This window comes from Cucurbita pepo, chromosome 3, assembly GCF_057944985.1.
Source record: "Cucurbita pepo subsp. pepo isolate OVF chromosome 3, ASM5794498v1, whole genome shotgun sequence".
NCBI lineage: Eukaryota > Viridiplantae > Streptophyta > Magnoliopsida > Cucurbitales > Cucurbitaceae > Cucurbita > Cucurbita pepo.
The window spans coordinates 10993116-11001289 of NC_141800.1; the positions used below are offsets into that span (position 1 = coordinate 10993116).

Below are 8174 nucleotides of genomic sequence, written 5' to 3' on the forward strand. Positions count from 1 at the left end.
CATTCAAGATTGTTGATGTACTGTGGACAATTGGTATAGCTTGAAAGAAGTAACTCCGCTCTCAGTTCTTCCTAGAGAATGTCGAGATAATCGCAAGAAGGAAGTTAAGAGAGATGAGTCATACGGGCAGTATCCAAGACTACGTTAAGTAGTTTTCTGAGCATATGTTAGATATCTGTGATATGTCCGAGACAGACAAGATCTTCAGTTTTTTTGAGGTTCTGAAGTCCTGGGCGAAAACCAAGCTCTACGAATAGAGAGTTCAGAACATTTCCACGGTCTATGCTATTGCTGAATGATTGTTTGATCTTAGTATCAATGAACTCCAAAAGAGATAAGACAGAACCAGGCGTCTACCAGTGGTGAAAATAAAAATTATTGACCAAACTCACTCAGAGGTGGGAGAAGTTGTTAAGGATATTTAGCCTTAAATTATGGTTTACCCTATTATCATATTTGACAATTTATTTTAGGCAAATATCTAGATATATGCGTTCCATTAAGGCTTACGGTAGGTATCATATTTTCCCTTTTATTATAGGCAAATATATTGTATCCATCTATGGTCCATTCCATATCATTTGTAATTTACCATAGTTCTCTAGTTTGAAAATGTTTATAAATAGAGAACTTTCATCACCATCTACGTGTGGTGGTTTTAGCAAATATTCTCATGGTATCAGAGCCCCTTCGATTTAACAACCTTGATCCTTTCTTGTCAATTGCTTCCGAATTCTCTTATCATCTTTTTCCTTTCAATACTTTAATCCATATGATAGTCAATTTATCCCTCTCCTGATAGCCAAGACATGTTGGGCTATGTTGATGGAACTATGGTTCCACCACCTCGCTTTGAACCAGAAACCTCCTCAACACTTAACACAAAATATTTGTCATGAAAAGCAGTCGAACAATCACTTCTCTGTCTCCTACTCTCTTCTCTCACCGAGGAAGCCATTCTTATCGTCGTTGGTCTCTCCACTACACATGACGTTTGGCTCGCGTTGGTAACTATGAAAGTTCGTGAACTGAGACTCAAGGATGACTTGCACCTGAGGAAACATGACACCAAACATGTTGCTGAGTATGCTCAAACCTTCAAAATAATTTGTGACCAACTTCATGCCATTGCAGACCAGTCGAGGACATTGATACAGTGTACTGGTTTCTTTGTGGACTCGGCACCAATTTTTCAACTTTTTCTACTGCTCAAATGGTTCTCACCTCTCTTCTCTATTTTACAGATTTAGTCTCAAAAGCTGAAAGTTTTGAGTTGTTCCAGTGCTCTCCTTAGTTTTCTGACTCCATTCCTACGACATTCACAGCCATTAATCATAGTCGCACCCATTGAAGCCACCATGATTCCTCCACCACCTCGTTGTGAAATATGTCAAACGGAGGGCCATTATGCTAACCGCTGCAACCAACAGTACGTTCGGCCTTGCTGAAGCCTTTTATAGTACTTAGCAGCTTGCGAAGGCTTCCGCAAAGTGAGCATTTTGTAGTATTTGGCAGCTTGCGAAAAATCATTGATTGCTTTATTCCCACAATGAAAGTAGGTCATCTAACGTGCTAGATCTTATTTATTGTGATCTTTGGGGACCTTCCCCCATCAAAACCAATTCGGGTTTTCTTTACTATGTTATTTTTATTGATGATTATTCTCGATTCAGTTAACTTAACCCTTTAAAATTTAAATATGATTTCTTTGATATTTTTCTTTTATTTACAAATTTTGTGAATAAAATAATATTGTGATTGTTTCAAGGTTTTTCAAAGTAATGAACGTGCCGAATTAAGAAAGTTTAGGTGACCGTATCTTTTACACTATGTTATCAAGATATGCTGTAATAACCAAAATTTAGCCTCAGTTTGGCTATATATATATATATATATATATATATATATATATATATATATATATATATATATATATATATAATTTAGCCTCAGTTTGGCTATATATATAATTTAGCCTCAGTTTGGCTATATATATATATATATATATATATAAGAGATAGAATCCTAACGGGGTTACATTTCATTTCATTTACCGTGATATCATGTCATTCATAACAGGCTGTGTACATACAATTTAGAAAACATAACATAACTCTCCATGCTTTTAACATGTCGTTTCATAATGTGCAATTCATACAACAATTACCTTAATGATTACACAAAATAATTTAAAAATAACATATCACATCACAATATATCGTATCATAAACATGTCATATTGTAAACACTTTGTGGTAATATCGTTCCCTAACTTATCATAGCCTTAACGTTCTTATACCTATCATAGTCATATCGTTACGTGAACGTACCTTAGTCATATCATCACAGGAACGTATTCTAACGCTATCGTTCTATCAATCTATCACAAACGTATCCCTTTCTACTCATATCCTAATCATATTCTTTCATCAATCTCCCATATCCATAGCACTCCAGTATGTAACCTAACCTTAACGTTTCATGAACGTATCTTACTCCTATCGTTAGATTTTGTTTTGTGCATCATTCTTGTATCCTATCTCAAAATATCATTGAATACATCGTACCATAATTATTATCATACAATTCACATATTATAACATAACATAAACATAATATAAGCATAACGATTCACAGATAATTCATACATATCAGTATATATGACCCGTGCAGAACTATGGGGCACGTGTCAACATCAAAATAACCATGACGATAGTAAGGCCACTTACCTGGTTAGCATAAGTCGTTGTCACGAATATATCTTTAATGAAAGTTCGATTCCGTCCTTTGAAATCCAAGTCAACCTATGTGAACCCATGACATCAGTTTGAAGTTTGAACTCTATGAAATTATCTCTAATCTACCTTGGTCCATTGTTAAAAGTCTTGAAATGTTGTACATATATATAATGTTATTTTCACTAAATATCTTATTTTCTATTATTACTTTTGTAGGGAATTTTTTGTTACTAGACAATGGACAAAATTTGATGGAGTTTCTTGTTGTCTGATGTTTTCAATTTTATTTTTAAGTTCTATTCACGAAATCTTTTCTCAATCTTCCCACCTCACTTCTGTATAAATAGATTTACATTCTCTAAACAGACATTACAGGTATTATTGGCCAATTTGAATAGATTGCATGGCCAATTTGAATAGATTGCTGGCCTAATCTTACAATTTATAGACCAAAATGAGATTTGATTATTACATGATCGGGTAAAATATTTAATAAAGGGAAGAAGATATGATCCTAAATTAATTTCTTATAACCATATCTATACAAGAAAGGAAATCTGAGATAGGATTTTACTATAATAACAGACCAAAATCTCTAAATCTGCAATATGCTTGTTGAAAGCCATTTTACTTTTCTCTCAAATCTGACATTTTTTTTGTTTGTTTGTTTTTTTCAGTAACTACTGTTAGATTGAATGGCACGATGACCTATATGGGTCACGACCTCATGTATTTATAGATGCGTATAATGAAGATTACATTCCAAATCTATGATTTGGTAACAAACCATAAAATCATAGATTTGGTAACAAACCCTTCAAATCATAAACTACTAAATCTTAGACTATTTTAGTATATACAGTTATGATCTATTTTAGGTTTAACACCCCCCCTCAATCTGGACGATGTACTATATAAATATGACATCTCTAGACATATAGACACGACCAGAATCGGTGTCAAGACACTTATACCCTTTATGTGAAGAACTGTAGCCTAGAAAGACACATTCCTTTGATCGAAAAGAGAGCTTTTGTTTGTTATAAGGACGAAGATGAGGCCAACAAGCACACCCAAAAATTTTTAATAAGGAGTAATTTGGTGGGGTATGAAAAAGAAGCTCTAAGGGGCATTTTTTATCGATGACACGAGTAGGAAGACGATTGATGAGATATGTGGCTGTAAGAAACGCGTCGTCCCAAAATTTAATAGGTACATGAGCATGAGCTAGAAGGGCTAGGCCAGTTTCAACAATATGACGATGCTTGCGTTCAGCAGACCCATTTTGTTGATGTGTGTGAGGGCACGAAACACGATGACCAATTCCAAGGGAACGAAAAAATGTGTTATGAATTTTCTGATATTCCCCACCCCAATCAGATTGAACCCACTTGATTTTAGTATCTAGGAGGCGCTCAACATGAGCTTGGAATTGCAAAAATATACGAGGAGCTTCTGTACGATCATGCATCAAATAGATCCACGAAAATTTACTGAAATCATCAATGAAACTAATATAATATTTAAAACCCCCAACAGATGGAGGTGCAGGGCCCCAAACATCCGAAAAAATAAGTTCCAAAGGTGACGAAGACCTATGGGAAAAACTAGTATATGGTAATCGATGACTCTTTGCTAACTGACACGCATTACAAACTGACAAAGATGACTCACTAGCACACGAAATATTATTTAGACGCAAAATGGATTTTATTACTTGAGATGAAGGATGTCCAAGACGAGCATGCCATTGGGCGTGAGTAGTAGATCTGCTCACCAAGGCGTGCTTGAGATTATCGACATCGGATGGCTTAATAGGATAAAGACCAGATTCACACCTCCCATTTAGGAGACTTTTCCTCGACTGTCGATCCTTTATAGAAAAATGCCAAGGATGGAATTCAAAAAATACGTCATTATCACGAGAAAATTTATGAACAGAAAGAAGATGTTTGGAAATTTCAGGCACATGCAAAATATTACGCAACGCAAGAGGACGAGTAGCAGTATTAATTAGAGAATGACCAGTATGCAAAACACGCAAACCTGCTCCATTGCCGACTTGAACTTGTTCACCTCCATGATAACGTTCACGCACAGCGAGACGATCCAGGTCACTGGTGATATGGTCCGTAGCGCCTGTGTCGCTGTACCAATTTGGGTCAATCTTGTAAGAGGAAGTAGCCGCCAGTGCCGTAGGAGGAGCAGAAGAAGGTTCATCTTGATAGGACTCATCCATCCTATGCCAGCAGCGGATAGCAGTATGCCCCACTTTGCCGCAGATCTGGCAGGAAGGACGAGCAGAAGGGCCACGACGATCACCAGCAGGACGAGAGGGTGCATAACCTTGAGAACGACCACGACCGCGATCCCTACGCCCACGATTCTTCTGCTGACCACCACGACTAGCATAATTGGCAGAAGATCCAAGATTTAACTGAAGTTCAGCCTGGTGTTGTAGTTGGCGAGCTTCATACGTCATTAGATGTGCAAACACATCATCAAGGGTGAGGGCTTCACTCTTGGTAGTCATTGAGGTGACGAAGGGATCATAGTCAGGGCCAAGACCAGCGAGAAGATACGCGATCACATCATCATCCTGCAAGGCAGAGCCGGCGGCGGCCAGCTCGGTGGCTAGCCCTTTGGTCTTGCAAAAATAATTTGCAGCAGATTGATCTCGTTTCTTGGACGTGGCAAGCTCAACACGAATCTGAGTAGTGCGAGCACGAGTTGACGATGAAAACATCCGCTGCAGGGTATCCCACGCCTCCTTGGACGTAGTAGCGGCAACCACATCATGAAGAATCTCCTCAGACATGGAGGAGAGAAGGCCGCTAAGGACTTGTTGATCCTGATCATACCACTGATTATAGGCCGGATTAGAGACCAGCTCAGCACCAGCAGCAGTTGAGGAAGGGATCAGCTTGGCAGGTGCAACATTGGTGCCATCGAGGTAGCCCATAAGCTTCGTACTCCGTAGGTAGGGGAGGAGCTGGGCACGCCATATGATGAAGTTGTTTTTGGTTAGACGAATTGTGACAACATGGTGTAGAGGGATTGGATATTGTTTAAGGCCAAAAGTCGCCATGGTAGTTGAGACGGTGTTGGAGATGGTGGATGGAGAGGAGGAAGAAGACATGGCGAGGAGTTTAAAAAATAAACCTTGGCTCTGATACCATGTTAGATTGAATGGCACGATGACCTATATGGGTCACGACCTCATGTATTTATAGATGCGTATAATGAAGATTACATTCCAAATCTATGATTTGGTAACAAACCATAAAATCATAGATTTGGTAACAAACCCTTCAAATCATAAACTAGTAAATCTTAGACTATTTTAGTATATACAGTTATGATCTATTTTAGGTTTAACAACTACTTTTACTTTTTGGCATAAGGATAGGTTGAGGAGAGATAACTGTAGGAAGGGATGAAATGTTAGTAGAGAGAAGTGGGGAAAGGTTGTTTCTTCTCATTTATTTATTTATTTATTATTTTTTTTATAATTATTTTTATTGGTTTATTGGTTTATTTCTTTATTTATTATTATTATTATTATTATTTTTTTTTTTTTGGCTATTACACCATAGTTCCGACAACATAAGGTAAGACCTTGCTCCATAATGAACCTTTGAAGGATGTTCCATAAACCTAGAAATAATACCAACAGTAAATGCAATGTCGGGTCGTGTGTGCATTAAGTAAATTAATCCGCCAACTAAGCTTTTGAACCTTCTAACATCTACCATTTTTGCTCCATCCTCATGTTGTAATTTCTCATTAATATTCGTTCATGTGACTGCACGGTTACAATTAAGCATACTATATGTACTCATAATATCTTTGACATATTTTCTTTGCGAAATAAAAATCTCATATTCAACTTGACATGCTTCAAGACCAAGAAATAGTGCAATAAATCCATATCCGACATGCTTGTCTAGGACGTGTTGTCCATAGCCTCATGCCCATTCCAAACCCCTTTTGCATGCTTTCATCTTAGATATGTCTTTACTATTTTCATGTTCTGTCAATATGAGGGTGTATGATTGTTCATCAAAATCATGTCTACACCCACCATAGGTAAATGTCTCGAAATGTAGTATAGGGATATGACTAGTTGTCACCTGTTCCTTTATTTGCTTATAGTCATGTAACGCTGTTTTCTTCAATTCTTTCAAATCGTTTTCAAATGTATTTTCTCGCTCATGTTTTCTAGAACATTTTCCTCACACGTGACTCGAGGCCCAAACATACGGCGACGTTGTCTGCAGTGCTTGAATTTTTTACGACTCACTTGTTCGCTAGAATAGAACAAGTGCCCCACAATCGCTGTTCCACTACTCCAAGAGTGCGATTGTGACAAGTGGTATCAGAACCAAGTCAACTCTCTAGAAAGTATTACACAAACATGTCCGTTACAAAACAACTGACAAGTCCTAGGTTAATTGATTAGCTGAAATCGAAAAACAATTACTCTACATGAGTGAAATTCCTGATGGAATAGCCCTTTTGGATGGAATCTTGAATGAATGAGATTGCCGCTAAAGCTGAAAGAATCGATGAGATGACAGACCACCATGAGGCAATGCCTGTCCGCGAATTACTGACTAGGGTCCTGACTAGGGTCGAGGCCCTATAAGACAAGGCCAAAAATGCTGGTGGCTTCGAGCATAGGGATAACCAGACGGGCTTGGTTGCCCAAATGGAAGAACGTGTCGAAGCCTTAGACAATGCCCAACAAGGGATCATTCATATGGTCTCAGATTTTTCTAAAGAATTGAGAACAACCCTTAGAGTGGTCAAGGTTGAAGTGGCGAATCTAAGCACCAGATTAAACCTCAACATGAGAGTGATGGGAAACCAAACCCCAACGGAGGGTGTAGCATAGTTTAATAAGATAAAAATCTCTGAGCCTAAATTCTGTGGGGTTCAAGATGCCAAGGCTCTAGAGAACTTTATTTTTTACCCCAGACATTACTTTCCAGCCACAAATATCGTGGCAGAAGAAGCGAAGGTCACGTTGACAACAATGCATCAACCGACGATGCAAAGTTGTGGTGGAGGTCCAAGTACATGGACATTCAAGATTGTTGATGTACTGTGGACAATTGGTATAGCTTGAAAGAAGTAACTCCGCTCTCAGTTCTTCCTAGAGAATGTCGAGATAATCGCAAGAAGGAAGTTAAGAGAGATGAGTCATACGGGCAGTATCCAAGACTACGTTAAGTAGTTTTCTGAGCATATGTTAGATATCTGTGATATGTCCGAGACAGACAAGATCTTCAGTTTTTTTGAGGTTCTGAAGTCCTGGGCGAAAACCAAGCTCTACGAATAGAGAGTTCAGAACATTTCCACGGTCTATGCTATTGCTGAATGATTGTTTGATCTTAGTATCAATGAACTCCAAAAGAGATAAGACAGAACCAG

The 8174-nt window shown here is 38.1% G+C and overlaps 1 non-coding gene across 1 annotated transcript; it reads right to left on the reverse strand.

Moving 5' to 3' along the window:
• Nucleotides 1-5206: 5206 nt before the first annotated feature.
• LOC147793228 (small nucleolar RNA Z247) lies at nt 5207-5346 on the reverse strand. The gene has a single exon (XR_015420513.1). It is a non-coding gene; the product is annotated as a small nucleolar RNA Z247 (small nucleolar RNA).
• Nucleotides 5347-8174: the final 2828 nt, after the last annotated feature.